Source organism: Setaria viridis, chromosome 3, assembly GCF_005286985.2.
Source record: "Setaria viridis chromosome 3, Setaria_viridis_v4.0, whole genome shotgun sequence".
NCBI classification, from domain to species: Eukaryota; Viridiplantae; Streptophyta; class Magnoliopsida; order Poales; family Poaceae; genus Setaria; species Setaria viridis.
Window position 1 is genome coordinate 43896114 of NC_048265.2, and position 16826 is coordinate 43912939.

General features: G+C 48.7%; 1 pseudogene; it reads left to right on the forward strand.

Moving 5' to 3' along the window:
• The first annotated feature begins 1969 nt into the window (after nucleotides 1–1969).
• LOC117849325 (vacuolar iron transporter homolog 5-like) lies at nucleotides 1970–12352 on the forward strand (annotated as a pseudogene).
• The last annotated feature ends 4474 nt before the right edge of the window (nucleotides 12353–16826 follow it).

Sequence of the window (16826 nt, forward strand, 5' to 3'; positions counted from 1 at the left end):
AAAGTATTGATCCGTAGCTTTGCACAAGAGAGTGGCAAGCCTAGGTACGGTTGAGGGAAACCTTCCTGTCAGCAGCCAAGAGCCTGAACACGCAGGGAGGCAGTGTGGTCACAAATATGCATCAGCACTGTAGTGCTCTTCGTGAAATTGATCATCAGTCTAGTGGCCTTGGAGAATTGATCCAACAGAGCTTGTAGCCAGATGACATCCTGCAGTTCTCCCTGAAGGAGTATGAGTGTGTCGTCTGTGTATTGCAATATGGGACATGCACTTCCTTCTACGAGTGGGTGATGAACACAACCATCCTGCTTGATCATGGCCTGAAGAACATTGGCAACCAACAGGAAAAGGTATGGTGACATGGGATCACCTTGGTGCAGCCCCCGACGACATGGAATCCCTGGACCAGGGAACCATTGACCAAAACTGCTATCAGGGAGGTGTCGAGTATCTGTCGAACCCATGCACACCATTGGTCACTAAACCCCCAAGTGGCCATGATCCTTATCAGTCCTTCCCAATTCACGGTACCAAACGCCTTGGCGAAGTCAAGTTTGAGGACAAGAGTTGACCTGCACAAGTTCTGTGGCATAGACGAAATTTTCCGAGATCGACCTTCCCTTGAGAAAACCAATTTGATCAAGGTCAATCATTATCACAATTTTGGCCTGTAACCGAGAGGTAAAGATCTTCACCAATATCTTGACACAACAATTCTACAAGCATATTGGGCGAAAAGCATCCGCTGTGAAAGCACTAGGTTTCTTTGGCACTAGCACCATGTAGGCTCTGTTAATTCTCGCCAATAGCACTAGGTTTCTTTGGCACTAGCACCATGTAGGCTCTATTAATTCTCGCCAATTCTACCTCCCCTCTGTAGAATGCGTGGAGGAATGCCATGACCTCAGGTTTTACCATTGCCCAAGATGCTTTGTAGAAGCTAGGACCAAAACCATCAGGCCTAGGCGCATTGTTCCGATTCATTGCGCACATGGCCAGGAGTGCTTCTTCCTCTGTGAATGGGGTAGTTAGCGCATTAGAGGCTTTCCGGCTGTCCTGATACAGAGCGACGACATCAAACTCCCAATCAAAGACACCTGCAGTGCCCATGATCCCCTTGTAGTAGCTTGGGAGTGCAATAGTTTTCCCCTGGTGAGACATTACTAGTACACCGTCCACCTCGATTCCTTTGATATGATTCCGACACATGCGTTGGGTAGCACGGCCATGAAAGAATTGTGTATTTGCATCCCCTTCTTTGATTGCATGGTGTTTACCTCATTGCTTCAAGTATGCGGCCCTTTCCTTGATGGCCATGGCCAAGCGATCCTGAGAGAGTGCCTAAACCTACAGTTCTTCATAAGACAAGCATCAGTGTTCCTTCAGTGTGTCAAAAAGCAAAATTATGAATTTGTAGTTTTGGATTAGAGCTAGAGGCGCCCTGTTATGCCTGTTCCAAACCTTTGCTGCAGCTCGAGTGTCCTTGAGGCAGCTGACGAGATGGCCAGTAGCGTCGGCCTAAGGGTAGGCCATGGACCACGTAGGGAGAATGGTAGGTAGGAAGTTTTGGTTGTGCAATCATGCATTTTCAAAGCGGAAGACGATCGCTTTCAAGATGGTAGCATAGAGCGTGATGAGCAAGGGGGTATGATTTGAGGTTGGGAGAAGGAGGGATGTGATTGTTGTGTTGGGGTAGGCTGCACATTGCGCAGGGTTCGCAAAGACCCAATCAAGACATCAAAGGGTGGGTGTGTCACATTTGTTGGACCAGGTATAGAGGCGATCAAGGAGTGGTATTTCAGCAAGACCTAGGTTGTCAAGGGTTTCATTGAAGTTGTGGCAAAGCTGGGTGTCGACATGACCATTGTTCTTGTCTTCGGTTGACCGACAAAGGTTGAAGTCCCCGATGAGTAGCCAGGGGGCAGTGACATGCTGAGGGAGCTCATTGGGGTTTTGTAGGAAACCAGGCATGACCATTGTTGTTGTCTTTGGCTGGCTGACAAAGGTTGAAGTCCTCGGTGAGTAGCCAGGGCCATTAACATGCTGAGGGACCTCATTGAGGTTTTGTAGGAAAACAGGCGAGTCACGGTGGTCGGATGGAGTGTAGATGTTTGTGATGGTGATAGTGTGGTCAGATGTGGTGGAGGCGAGCACCGTGGTGAGGGTGTGGCGCCTGGTGATGAAGGAGTGGAGCAGGAAGGTTGAGCTAATTCCCCCACAGGATCCCACGGCGGAGATGAAGTGGAAGGTGTTAAGGGAGGGGCGGGGAGGAAAAGCTTAGTAGAGAGATCGTTAATGTCTTGGAGTTTGGTTTCTTGAAGACAGGTAACACAAGGAGCGGCAGATATGATTGCATCACACACCACACCGCACTTAATCGGGTCACCCAAACCGCACACATTCCATGACAGAAGCTTAAACGATCTAAAAGCAGTACCCACAGCTAAAACAGCATAGCACCAGCAAGTAAAACAATGCACATGCAAAACAAAGATGGACTGCACAAATGACCCGTGAAAAGACAGTGCAGAGGCAACAAATTAACAAGAACGCTTAAAAAATGACAACAAGCATGAGAATTAAGCAATAACAACAGGTCCGGTTCAGTTGAAAGTAGCAGACGACAAATGGACATGTCACACCAGTGAGGAACCCAGGCCCCAGAGCAAGGAGTAGGCATGAAGCGCCTGGCCTTGCCGCTCGAACTACCACAGACATAGAGACAACATATGCTAATGACGAACACGGACACGCAACAGAGGGACACGGAATGTAGAAAACAATTCTCCTCGTCGCAGAACCTGAAGCGTAGGGTGATCATTCAATAGTTGGCAGCACCCCTCCCCCAACAGCATTGGCGGTCGCAGTGCCCAGATCGGTAGAGCCCATCATCTTGCACAAGTCGCAATGGAGATGGGCAGCTTGGTGCCCAAGAGGATGTTGCACTTCTCCACGTGAGTCTGCAAAGCGGTAGAGCAAGTGGATAGGGAGTTCTTCATAGTAGCACCTTGTGTGGCCTTGTCTGCCACCGCAACATACTTCCCGTTGGCCATCACCACCAGACGTGAACTCTGGCGCTAAGGTTTTGCGTCCTTAGTGTTCTTGTTCCTTTGGTGTCTTCCACGGATCGGGGAGCGCATGGCGGACACAGCGCCATTAGTGGTTAGAGGAGAAACAACAGCAATGTTTGCATTGGTGTCACAGTAGTAGCAGCAGGGGACAGTGGCGGTGAGGCGGGAGGTAGTGGAGCAGAACACTTCATGCAAGCAAGCATCACAGTGAGGTGGGAGCAGGTAGGCAGCCGTGGCAGGTGGTGCTTGGGGGTGCGGTGGAGCATGCAGCGGTGGCACAGCGGGCAGCCCATTACCAGCAGCATTTGGTGGTGAAGGAGGGGAGAGTGCTGTCCTAGCAAGGCCAGCAGGCGGGTTGCCGGGTGCGTGCGGAGATGGAGGAGGTAGCCCAAAGAATGGGATGAGGTTTCCATCAGCGTCCTTCTGACCATTGCGGTGTCAAACACGGATTGGCATGAGTTGCGCGATGCTCCCTCCATCCCCTATGCATCAATTCAAAGCTCACTAGGGATATCAAGCCAATAGTTCACTGCAATGAGCAGACGAAGCGGGGAGTAGTCATAACTGTCATCCATACATCTATGGGCCCACCAGAAGGTTTGGATAGTCCTACAATATGGGGATGTACACCGAGACGTGTCAGACATAGAGACTACGATGCAGGACGGCGTGGTCTACGTGGAGGACAAGAACTAGTCAAGGATTAGGAAACTACTTGTAGCAATTAAAGTAGGACTCTCTAGTCGAATCCAACTAGTATTCTTGTAAACAACCAACCTATAACCCTACCCCCGGCAATATAAGGCGAGGTAGGGACCCCCTCCAAACAAGTTCAATCAATACAATCCAAGCAACACACAGGACGTAGGGTATTACGCAACATAAGCGGCTTGAATCTGTCTAAATCGTGTGTTCGAGTTCACCTTCGAGTTCCTAACATTGGCGAGCCCCACGCATTAAACATTACCTCGGGTACCCCCTCAGTAGGTTGTTGGGTCTAAACACCGACAGCTGGCGCACTAGGTCGAAGCTCTCGCTAAAGATCCACTGGCGAACTCGATGGCTCAAGTCATCATCAAGCCCACCGTTGCGTTCAAAGCAGACGCAATGTTCATCTTCGACTCCGGAGTTTGCGTTGCAGATGGTACTGGAAATTTCCATCGCCACATAGCGCCGGCCCTGGAGCAGAAGCAGTACGACATCAACCTTCATTGCCAAGCTTTGGAGGATTTCGTTGAGAAATTCAATGGAAGTTTTGACCTCTTTTGAGGCTTGCGGGACGAGTCTGAGTACAACTCAACTTCTCCCACTAGTCAGATTGGTTCCCATGAGCTGGCGCTTAGGCCATCGTGCGAATCGGTCGATACAAGTCAATTCCCATTTGGACTCCAAAACTCGAGTACTGCCTACCAAGCTACCCTGTCCAGATCACAATCCAACTCAAATTTGATTGAGGACTTCTACTAGTACTCGGATCCGAACAAGCAGACTCCCTTATCAGGTTCGCAACAAGGCCTGGTTATCACATCCACTCCATAAGGCAAATTCGTCTACTGGCCTAACATGAAGCCACATGCTCTCACCAAGGATGATGAGTCATGCCTTGTCACCTATCTCGACACTCTCCCATACTAGAAGGGAACCCCTCTGTCCCCCATCTACGAAGAAGACAGCTCTACAGAGGTCATCACATCAAGTTCGGGTAGTTTCTCTCCTATGCGGGAACCCCTCGCCATCATTGCTGCACAAGAAAGTGACGGTGAAGAACTGCCAGAAAGGAATCCACAACGTGGATGTCACCCAAATGACGTCTCACAGGATGAGCTCACCGCCAACATAGAAGGAGAAGAAACTGAAGCTCAAAGGAATCAATGGCGAGCAAGAAACGCTGCAAGGGTAGAGCATCGCCGCCGCCTTGCATCCGACCTACCCATCATGAACTTGGATCACACGTTTGAAGCAGTTCAATCGCAATTACACTATACCCCTCTCGCCACCATCGCATCTATTGACCTGATTACTCGGGCAATGCCACAAGACAAGTACATCAGGCAACTAGGTAAGCTGGCGAAGTGTGCATACGAGCAACTCGACCAACAAAGTCCGATACACTCAGTTTGACACACCTCATCCCATCATGGCAGTAGCGGCAGGCAACCAAGTCGCAATGAAGGTGCCAGACCTAGTTGCAATGAGGGTGCGAGACCTAGTCGCAATGAGCATGCCGAAAATGAGGCTCCCAGAATTGAAGGTCCCAGACTGAGTCAAGCTAGAGCAAAGGGTAGTTGGGTGAAACCCTCGGGAGGCCGTGGCCACTGTGGGCCCATCCAGAGCCTGAACACCCAGTACATGACCTCCGAGACAAGATCAACAACAGCCGCAACGCCTGTACAATCATTGAAGGGTGCCTCCGTGAGCGCGAACAAGAAGTCAAGTACTAGGGAGAAGATTCTAATGGGTTCCCCGCCTTCTCAAAATGAGTACAAAATACAGTCCTACCCGACAAGTTTAAACCTCCGGGTATCACCAAGTATGATGGCAAGCAGTACCTAGTCCAATGGTTGCGGTGCTACTCGTTGTCAGTGCAAGCGGTGGGAGGAAATGACGACACTAAAGTCATCTACTTCCCCATCTGCATGGAGGCAGTACCACTCACATGGCTCGAATCTCTAGAAAGGAACTCCATCGACACATGGAGTTACTTGAAGGCGGTATTCATAAACAACTTCACAGGGACAATGCAGCGTCCTGGTATAGGATTGACTTGTCTCAAGTCAAACAGCAACAAGGTGAGACCTTGCGCAGCTATCTACACCATTTCTTCGAAAAGAAGGCCACTATCATAGATATCACGGAGCGGGACACCGTAGATTGCTTCCAGAACGGTATCTATGACTGCTGGATGTTTCAAGATTTTTGCAGAAAATGCCCAGAAGATATCAAATCTCTCAAGATCATGATACAAGCTTGGGCGGATGAAGAAGACAAAGCGATCAAGCGGTTCGAGTCTAGTCGTAACATAGGCCAAAACAATAACAATCAGAGTAATGGCCAATGCAACAACAAGAACCATAACGATCTGCCCAATAATGGCAACAGAGGCAACTACTCGGGTGGTTAAAATTGCAAAAGAAAGCCAGACAACACTGTCGTGGCGATGTCTCAATCTTCCAAAAAAGACGGCAGGAATCAAGAAAGGACTTCGTTCAAAGAGCTCCTGAAAAAGCGGTGCCGTGGCACCAACACTCTAAGCACTCTGCTATGGATTGCTATAGCCTACGCAGAGTCATGAAAGATCTACCGTAACCTTCTGGAGCAAAGGACAAGTGCAAGGCTAAAGAAGATGAAGATGATGACGACAGCGATAAATTCTAGAACCTGTCCAACACCGTCAAAGTCATCTTCGGTGGAACATTGGGTACTACCACCAAGCAGTCCCATAAACTAGCCCTCTAGGAGATTATGTCCATTGAACCAGCAATGCCTACATTCCTCAAGTCGTTCGAGGTGCCAATCACCTTCTCCAGGAAGGATCAGTGGACTAGTTTCTCAGACTTGAGATGCTACCCTCTTGTCCTGGATCCAGTAGTCGCAGGCTCTCGACTCACCAAAGTACTCTTCAACGGCGGTAGTGGTCTCAACATACTCTTCGCCAAGACTTTGAGGAAGATGGGCCTCGACGTTAACGATATGCTCACCCCGACAAACTCTCCATTCTACAGGATTGTCCCGGGCAACACGGCTGTACCCCTTGGTCAGGTGGTTTTGCCAGTTACCTTCGGAACCAAGGAACATTACCGGACAGAGTACATCCGGTTCGAGGTAGCTAATTTTGACAAATCATATCATGCTATCCTTGGAAGACCCACCTTGCACAAATTCATGGCCATCCCGCATTACGTGTACCTAGTACTCAAAATGCTGGGACCCAAGGGAGTACTCTCCCTGCGCGGAGACTTGAAGAGATCATACGATTGCGACACAGAAGATTTGGAGTTAGCAGCGACTACTCAAGGGCCAAATTCGATGATGCAAGTCTTCGCTGCCTCTAAGAAACTATCCCCAACAAAGCTCAAAATTCCAGAGAATAAGTCGGGGGCAACCAAAGTCAAGCCGACAAGTGAAGTTGATATCAAAGCCATTGACCTCGAGACTAGCGATAGCTCCAAGATAGCCCTAATTGGCTCAGGGCTGGACCCCAAATAGGAAGATGCGCTCGTCAGCTTCCTCCGGGCCAACCGAGACATCTTTGCATGGAAGCCATCAGATATGCCTGGGGTGCCCAGGGAGCTAATCGAGCACTCACTAAATGTGGATCCCAAAGCTATGCCAAACGACAACGACTACGCCGATTCACCCAAGACAGAAGAGAAACAATCAAAAAAGAGTTGGCCAAACTACTCGCGGCTAACTTCATAAAAGAAGTCTATCATCCAAAGTGGCTGGCCAATCCTATCTTGTACCGAAAGAAAAATAACAATGAGTGGAGGATGTGTGTCGACTACACGGATCTCAACAAGCAATGTCCAAAGGATCCCTTTAGGCTCCCTAGGATTGATCAAGTCATCAACTCGACGGTTGGATGTTCTCTACTATGTTTCCTTAATTGCTATTTGGGGTATCACCAGATAGCTCTCAAGGAAGAAGACCAAATCAAAACCGTGTTCATCACCCCGTATGGAGCTTTCTACTACACTACAATGTCCTTCAGGTTGAAAAATGCAGGCGTCACTTATCAACGGGCCATCCAGGAATGTTTCAAGAAACAACTACACCGCAACGTTGAAGCGTACGTGGATGACATGGTCGTAAAGACTATAAATCCCGTCGACTTGATTGCGGATCTTGAAGAAACTTTTGCAAGATTGCGAGAGTTCCAGTGGAAGCTGAACCCAACAAAGTGTGTGTTCGGTGTATCATCCAGAAAACTACTCGGGTTTATCATCAGTCATCGAGGAATAGAGGCTAACCCCAAGAAGCTCGCTGCCATCACCAACTTCCACTCTCCATCGTGCATCAAGGAGGCGGATCTCAATAGATTCATCTCAAGGCTTAGAGAACGGGGACTACCCTTCTTCAAACTACTCAAGCGGCAAGACAAATTCTAGTGGACCGAGGAGGCAGAACAAGCCCTTCAACAGTTGAAGGACTTCTTATCAAAGCCACCGGTCCTCCCAGCACCTACTCCCAATGAAGACTTGCTGCTCCATATCACCACGACTACTAATGTTGTTAGCACCACGATCGTGGTTGAAAAGGTAGAACCAGGCCATGTATACAAAGTACAAATACCCATCTACTTTATCAGTGAGGTGTTGTCGGATTCCAAATCCTGGTATCCACCAGTTCAAAAGCTGCTATATGCAATACTACTCACCTCGTGGAAGCTACGACACTATTTCCAGGAACACAACAACTTCGTCATCACAGATTTCCCCTTGGGCGAAATCCTTCACAATCGAGATGCAACAGGAAGAATCTCCAAGTGGGTGGTTGAACTCAGAGCCCTGAACCTAGAATTCAAGTGAAGGACTGCCATCAAGTCGCAACGACTAGTTGATTTCATGGCCGAGTGGTGGGAAAATCAAATACCAAAGCTAGTAGAACGCCCAGAGCATTGGGTCATATATTTTGATGGGTCTCTCAAACTCGAGGGCGCCGGCGTAGGAGTACTCTTAATCTCTCCCAAAGGTGAACAACTCAAATACATTCTAAAAAAATCTTCTGGGAGGTGTCCAACAATGAAGCCGAATACAAAGCGTTTCTACACAGGCTTCGCTTGGCAGTCTCGCTGGGAATCAAACGGTTGTTAGTCTACGGCGACTCACTCGTGGTCATCAATCAAGTCAACGACGAGTGGGATCGCCACAAAGACAACATGGATCTGTACTGCTTGGAGGTTCACAAACTAGAGAAGAAGTTCTCTGGTCTAGAGTTCCATCCCGTGGCTCGTGATAACAACGTAGTTGCAGACATCTTTTCCAAGCTTGGTTCTACTCATGCTTAAGTTACAGTTGGGGTTTTCATCCATGAACTACACAAGCCATCCATAACGGAGCCAGCACCTTCAAAACCACCGATCGAGGCCACAATATGCCAAGTCGGGAGGTTATGATGATTGATGTAGACTGGAGAAACCCCTTCATTGACTACATTAAGGAGCACAAGTTACCTCCAGACAAGACAGAAGCTAAGCAAGTCTCACGGTGCGGCAAAAATTATGTTCTAGTTGGGGACAAACTTTATAGATGAGGCACATCATCAGGAGTACTCATGAAGTGCATCTCATGGCAAGATAGCAAGGAGATATTGGAGGAGATCCACAAGGGCATCTGTGGCAACCACACATCCTCAAGAACGATAGTGGGCAAGGCTTTCAGAGTGGGATTCTATTGGCCTACAGCTCTCGCTGACGCCGAACAACTAGATCACCGATGCCAAGGGTGTCAATTTTTCACCAAGCAATAACACGTCCCTGCCTACAAGCTGATCACCATACCACCCTCTTGGCCCTTCGCTTGCTAGGGGCTAGACATGATTGGCCCTCTGCCTACGGTGCCTGGGGGCTTCAACCAAGTACTCGTGACGATCGACAAGTTCACCAAGTGGATCGAGGTAAAGCCAGTGACCTACTCGAAGGTAGATAGAGTACTCGACTTCCTCGATGAGATCGTCCATCGCTATGGTTTCCCCAACTACATCATCACATACTTAGGTTCCAATTTCAACAACCACGAGTTCTGGGAGTACTGCGAGAACAATAGGATCGATGTTCGGTACATCTCTATCGCTCATCCGTGGGCCAATGGCCAGGTTGAGCACGCCAATGGGATGTTACTAGAGGCTCTCAAGAAAAGACTACACGACATTGGCAACACCAAAGGAGGCAAGTGGCTCAAGGAGCTACCCAACGTCCTCTAGGGGCTTCGCACCCAGCCATGCAAGCGTACTGGGTACTTACCCTACTTCATGGTCTATGGATCAGAAGCCGTCCTCCCCGCCGACATCATGTGGAAATCTCCAGTAGTCAAGCAGTACGAGGAGGGCGCGGCAGAAGGAACAAGGCGTCTAGACTTAGACAGCCTTGAAGAAGCTCGTTGTGCAGCACTTGTCCAGTCAACAAGATACCTTGAAGAAATTCACCACTATCATGATTGCAACGTCAAAGAACGTTCGTTCAACACAAGCGAGTACATGGTCCTCAAGCATATTCAAGACACTAAGGGATTGCACAAGCTGAATTCACCATGGGAGGGTCATTTCATCATCTCCAAGGTCACTGGATCTGGGTTGTACAGGCTCCAAACTCTCTCTGGCGAAGAAGTCAACAACTCGTTGAACATCGAGCACTTATGTCGATTCTACCCATAGTTTACATACTCATGTAAATTGGCTATCAGTCTTAGTTATACAATTACAATTTAATAAAGCAGATTTATTTCTTGTCGTAAAATGACTAGTCTCTACCAGATTGTGACTTACAAAAACAAGATCGCTGAGCTATTCAGCTCCTCGGGTAGTACCACCCAGCTCACAGCTGGTAGTCACAAGCTTGCACAGAATATTCTCGAGTTCTTCAACTTGTTGGATAGAACTGTCCACACGCAGCTTGTAATAACAAGTCAGCATACATATCTTTTGGGTTATTCAAACTCATTGGACAAGTAGTGACTCACAAAAGCAAGCTTGCACACACAAAAAAAAGAGCTAGTCAGCTCCTTGGACAAGTCTGTCCATTGACGGTCTTCGTAGAAGAAGTCGTCAGTAACTTGGAAGTTATATATACTACCCAAGATCTTATCTAGACAAGTCTGTCTAGTCGCAACTTGTAATAACAAGTTTGTAGTTCCGGATCTTTGGAGCACAACACCCGAACAACCTAGAGAGGTTGCAGAGGTAGGCTCCAGTTGATGAAGTTCTAAAGAGTCTACTCGCTTAAAGAGGCTGACTACACAAATACCCGAGTACTTGTGCTTCACTAAAAGGGGTTACATCCTAGAAGTAATCTACATTGTGTATCTGAAGAGGCTCACAAGAGTAGCCTTATGAGCAAATACTCATGACTACCATACGAGCAACTATCAGGGTGGTTTGGGAGATGCACTAAAAACAAACAAGTCAACAGCAATAAAATTTGTGACAAGACTTCAAATAATTTACATTTCATTCATGATATGTTTATATTATAATGATTTCATATTTTTTACATAACGACTACTCAAGGTCTATCTGACCAGCTACCTCCTTGGCAATAGGAGCCACCTCATGCAGGTACTCTTGAAACTGCTCATCAGAGCAGTCTTGCACAATCCCCTCCGCAACTAGAGCAAGGTCTGCTTGTGGGTAGAAGTATTTCACAATAGCAAGTAGCTACTTCGAGATGGACTCCGCCATCTTCTAGATGTACCTAGTGATCTTTGCAAGGACTTCCTTGAGTATCTCTGCTAAAGGGCGGGGATCCACGCCTTCCATCGGGGGCTCCACCATATCAGCAATGGGCTGAGCGGATTCTGATAGCTCCTTCAGAGCAAGCTTGGTTGCTGCCAACTTAGGGTCTGTTTGGTAGAGCTCCACGCAGCTCCAGATCCTCAAAAATAGCTTCGCTCCCAGTTTTTCCAGCCAAACGGTCCAGCTCCGTGAAATCCAGATCCGCAAAAAACCTAGATCTAGCTCCCAGATCCACTAAATCCACGGAGCACCTCAGGGGGTGCTCTCAAAACACTGGTTTTGTAACTCCTCGTGGAGTTATGGAAATTACCCACCAATACCATCGATTACACCCCGTACCGGTTCGCTTATTTTTCTTCTTTCTGCCGCCGTCCCATTTTTTCCCATGCGTGACAATTCTTCTCCTGCGCCGTTCTTCTCCCTGTTTGGTGCGGCCATTCCTGGCGGGCGCCTGCAGCATGGCCATCGGCGAGTTCGTCTCCGTCTACTCCTAGCGCGACATTGAGCTGGCCCAGCTGGACCGCAACGGCAAGCGTGGCGGCGAGGAGAAGGCGCTCCCGAGCCCCGTCCAGGCCGTCGTCGCGTCCGCGCTCGCCTTCTCCGTCGACGCGCTCGTGCTGCTGCTGGCCGCAGGCTTCAACCATGACTAGAGGCTCCGCATCGGCGGCGCCATCACGCTAGCCACCGCCACGCTCGCCGCGTTCGGCTGCGTCGGCGCCGTGCTGGGCCGCACCCCCGTCGCAAGGTCCTGCGCGCGGGTGGTGATCGGCGGCTGGGCCATCATGGGAGTCACCTACAGCCTCATGAGGCTCTTCAAAGCAAGCGGCATATGATCTGATGATGTTGACCTCCATAGATCATCCAACAACACACCACACTCTTCTGGTGTGTCGTCGTTGCTTTGCTTTTTATTATTTCGTTTCGTACGTGCATCCATCTCCTAACCATACACTAGCTATATGACAGATGCACACGCGACTCATATCGATGATGCATCATCCATCCCTAGCTGCTACCTAGCTAGCTAGTTGCATCTATGTATGCTATCTGCTGCTGTTGAGTATCGATCGAAAATCTCTGTTTCTGGGAAACACCACGTGAAGAGAAAATGTTTCCCACGTGAAGAGAAAAAAATAAGAAAAAAAGGAAAACACCAAGGGCATTAGTGGACAATCCAACCAAAGATTCTATTTCTAGATCCGGAGGTGTTGTCTCAACCAAACACTTTTCCTCAGCTCCATGGTGAGAGCATAGATCCACGCTGGAGCTGCTCTACGGTAGAGTTGTTGTTTTTGAGGATCTGGAGCTGCGTGGAGCTCTGCCAAACAGGCCCTTAGCCTCGCACTCTTGGAGGGTCATCATGGCATTCACCAGATCGACTTCTCCATCCATGCGTATTTTCCGCTCTTTCTCCAACCGGTGCTCAAGGGTCTCGTACAGAGCAGACAACTTGTCATATTGCTCCGTTACTTTGTAGTATGAGTTCTGCCAATCTATAACGCAGCTTTGGAGATCATCTTTCTCTTTCTTGAGCGCTACAGAGAACAAAACAAAGAGCAACTCAGAATCATCAAGTGCAAATCAGTACTCAAAGACTAGCGGGGGATGACAAGTTACCTTCCAACTGATTCTTCAATGACTTGTTGCGCCTCCGGATGTGGTCCTTCTCCTCCACGGCTTTCTGGACGAGGTTACGGTACTCGGCAGCTTGGCCATCATAGTTCATGAATAGCCAGGAGGATTACTGTTGCTCTTTTGCTAGCTCCTATTCAAGTGCTTGAGCTCACATGATGGTGTCCCCATAGCCTTGGATCATCTGTGACTTCCGGCGAGAGTGCTCGATCAACTTTTGCAGAAATAGAGCAAGTACACGTATAAGTAACGAGTGCCAATCTCAATATGAAGACAAATGTAGAAGAGAAACATACCATTGTGTGTTCGCCTACTCGGCGGTGCATCTCCATAACCATGGCCTCCATCTCTATGGTGGTCAGAGGGTCTGCCAGGAGTTGGATATCCTCCAAGTTCACCCCTTTAGCTATCCAAGGTTCCTCATGCTCTTCAGCATTTGGTGCACCAAGAGGAACCAGTGCCCGGCTAGTTCATGGATTGGCTTCCAAAGATGCAAGGGAGGTCGCGCCCTGACTAGTCGATGGTCCCACTTCAGATGGCGGGATGGTAGCCAAATGGTAGCCAATACTTGTAGAGCACTAGCAGCTCCAACCTCCACTTCTAGTTTGGGGCTTACAAGCGTAGCCTCGGTCCCAAAAGTAGTCTCTGTTGCAGCCTTGGTCTCCGCCTTTGGCTCGAGGGCTTCCAATATAGCCACCACAACAGAAGAAGTCACCACGACGGGCTCGGCTATTAGTAACTTGGGAGCTGGCACTACAATGATGTTAAGTGTTGCAATAACATCATGCATAAGCACAATGACTAGGGATACAACACCTAGAGCTATTTCTGGTGCCGGCTGCTCTATTGGCAGCGAAATTAAAGGCGCCGGGATGAGTTCTTGGGCTGATTGGCTGCTGCCATCAGCTTCAGACTTTGGGCATGGACCTCCAATGTCCACGCTGGCAAATTTCCTAAAAGAGACAAGTGTCAAGGTACAATACAAGGCACAGATGGGTAACAATCAGTACTCGAGTACTTACTTTGTGCATCGCCTTATCTTCAAGGAGGGTTCTCCTCCCAGGCACAGGGACTTGACGGTGGGGGGCGGCTTCTTTGGCGTGGCTGCTGGATCATAGCTTGATCCTTGCCAGCCTTAGCCGTCGTCTCCACCTCTTGGGTAGTCCATGCACTGGCGGGGTTGGCCCTAGTGATAGGAGGTTCCTCATCATCTTCCAACTCAAGGACCTCCTTGACCGCCGGTAGCTCCTGCTGCACAACTTTGGTAGTCGTCTCCTATGCCTCTGTCTCCTCCTCGACTACCTGCAATCCTCCAAATGTCATAACTAAGCAGACATGAGGGTAAGGGAAACAACTTACGAGTACGCAATCATCAGGATCTTGTCCTTCTTCAAATGTGATTACCAGAGGTGGGACTTCATTGGTGGTGGGTGGCTTCTTCGCCACACATTTCACGGTGACAGTGCACCTCATCTTCGGTGGTAGCGCTAGTCTGGCTTCCAAGTCATCTCTAGCTTCTCACTTGGATGTCCCAGAAGATGACCCCACCATGTCTGTTGGTCAGGGCTTGACAACATACTTCTCCGCAGCCTTTGAATCAGAGCTGTTGAATGAAGAAAATCCTTCTGACTCCTCTTCCTACTCCTCTTCAATCGCTTTTAGTACAGCTGCAATTGTTTGTACATGTGGAGCAGTGTCAAAGCCATCCGACCCGGGTGGAGGAGGGGTGAAGCAAAATAAGTGAAGTTCTTCCTGCAAAAGTAGACAAGTCAGTACTTTGACAAGTATCAAAATTAGTACTCGGGGGCTAAGGCCACAGGTACTTACACTGTTTGGCAGGTTGACAGCGCAATGCTCTCGCACGATCGTCGGGATCACCCTGGCGTGCTTGAAGAGGCGCCTCTATCGCTCCATCACCTCATCCACGGACAAGTCATCCGACATCATCCAGGATGGGTCATTGGGGCCCGAGTAGTCATAACCCCAGGTGCAGCACAACTGAAGGGGTTAGACTTGCCTCCTCATGAAACTGAAGGCCACGACTATCCCAGTTAGTCCTTCCTTCTTGAGCGTAGTGATCTTCTCCAGCAGCTCTGGTAGCTGAAAGCTATCCGCATGGCTCGGCTCGTCCAACCAGCGATTGTTCCAGACTAGTCGGTGGCCGGTCATCTTGAGTAGTCGGGGCTCATGATACCCAATGTAGAATCACCGCTCCTTCCACCTAGAGTAGGAGTCTATCAGTTCATAATGCAAGTACAAGCCTTTCACTTGTTCCCACGGTTGGATTCATGCCTCCCCCATGACTACTTCTGTATGGTCCATTCTAGGCTGGGACTTCACTGTGAAGAACTTCCAAAAGAGCTGGAAGTGTGGCTAAAATCCAAGAAAGGCCTTGCACAAATGCACAAAGATGGCTACGTGCAGAATCGAGTTGGGGTTGAGGTGGAATAAATCCAACTTGTGGTAACTCAGTAGCCCACGGAAGAAATCAGATGTTGGGAGAGCCAAACCTCGCTCAATGAAGTGTGCAAAGATCACTGTCTCATGGGTGTAGCTCTCCATAGGCCACGGGTTACCGTAGGCTGCCCTCCAGGTGATGAAGTCCTGCTCCTGGAGAAGATTGGCATCCACCACTGCCTGGATGTCCGCCTCCTTCATCACGAACTTCTTACAGGCGCAAGCTTGATTTGGCGGAGCCATCTAGTCTGTCTTGCCATACTTGGGCACCAGCAACTGAATCTCCTTCTTCTTCTCAGCCTTCCTCTTCTTGCTCTCTACTACCTTGCTGGAGGTCGCTTTCTTTCCATTCGTGTTATCACAAGGGTCTTCTTGCGCATACACTCGGGGGCTAAACGGTGGGGGACGGTGGCGCTCGAGCTCAAAATTAGGCGAGTGGCAGCGCTAGGGCTACAGTGTGGAAGATGAACGAGCAGAATGGCTCGGGTGAAACGGAAGGGATAAATTGCTCCATTATTTATAACCGTAGCACAATTAAAACAGAGGCGAGATTAACAAGAATATTCCGTTTTTAAATGCCCGTAGTTATCGCTTGACAGTTTTCAATTTTTTTGGAAAGAGATAAGGTTACTGTTGGCGAACGATCACGTTGACTAGTGGTTGACCCTTATACCCAAAACTAATCGTGTAACAGCTCAAGGGCTACATGCCCATCAGCTAAAAAGTTTTTTCTTTTGGGTTTTAAGGTAAAGGAGATGTGAAATTACAGGATTGACCCTCGGCCTGATTCTTCAATTCAACCTAAGGCTTGGGGGCTACTCCATATGGAGTGTGATTTTCATCGCACTTTCATATAAGATTCAAGATTAAAGATTTGAGACCAAGTTAAATAAGGCTTGAGCACATTCTAGCTGCATGGCAGTACCCGTGTTCCTTCGAAGACTCAATCCGATAGAGTACTCAAAAGAGCACCACAAACTAGTCAGAGACATCTATAAAAGTACTCGGGACTGCTACATTTGACTAAAAAGTACTCGGGGGCTTGTCATCCATACCTCTATAGGCCCACCAGAAGGTTTGACAGTCCTACAATACGAGGTTGTACACCGAGACATGTCAGATATGGAGACTACGGTGCAGGACGGTGTGGTCTACATGATGGACAAGAACTAGTCGAGGATTAGAAAACTACTCGTACCAATTAGAGTAGGACTCTCT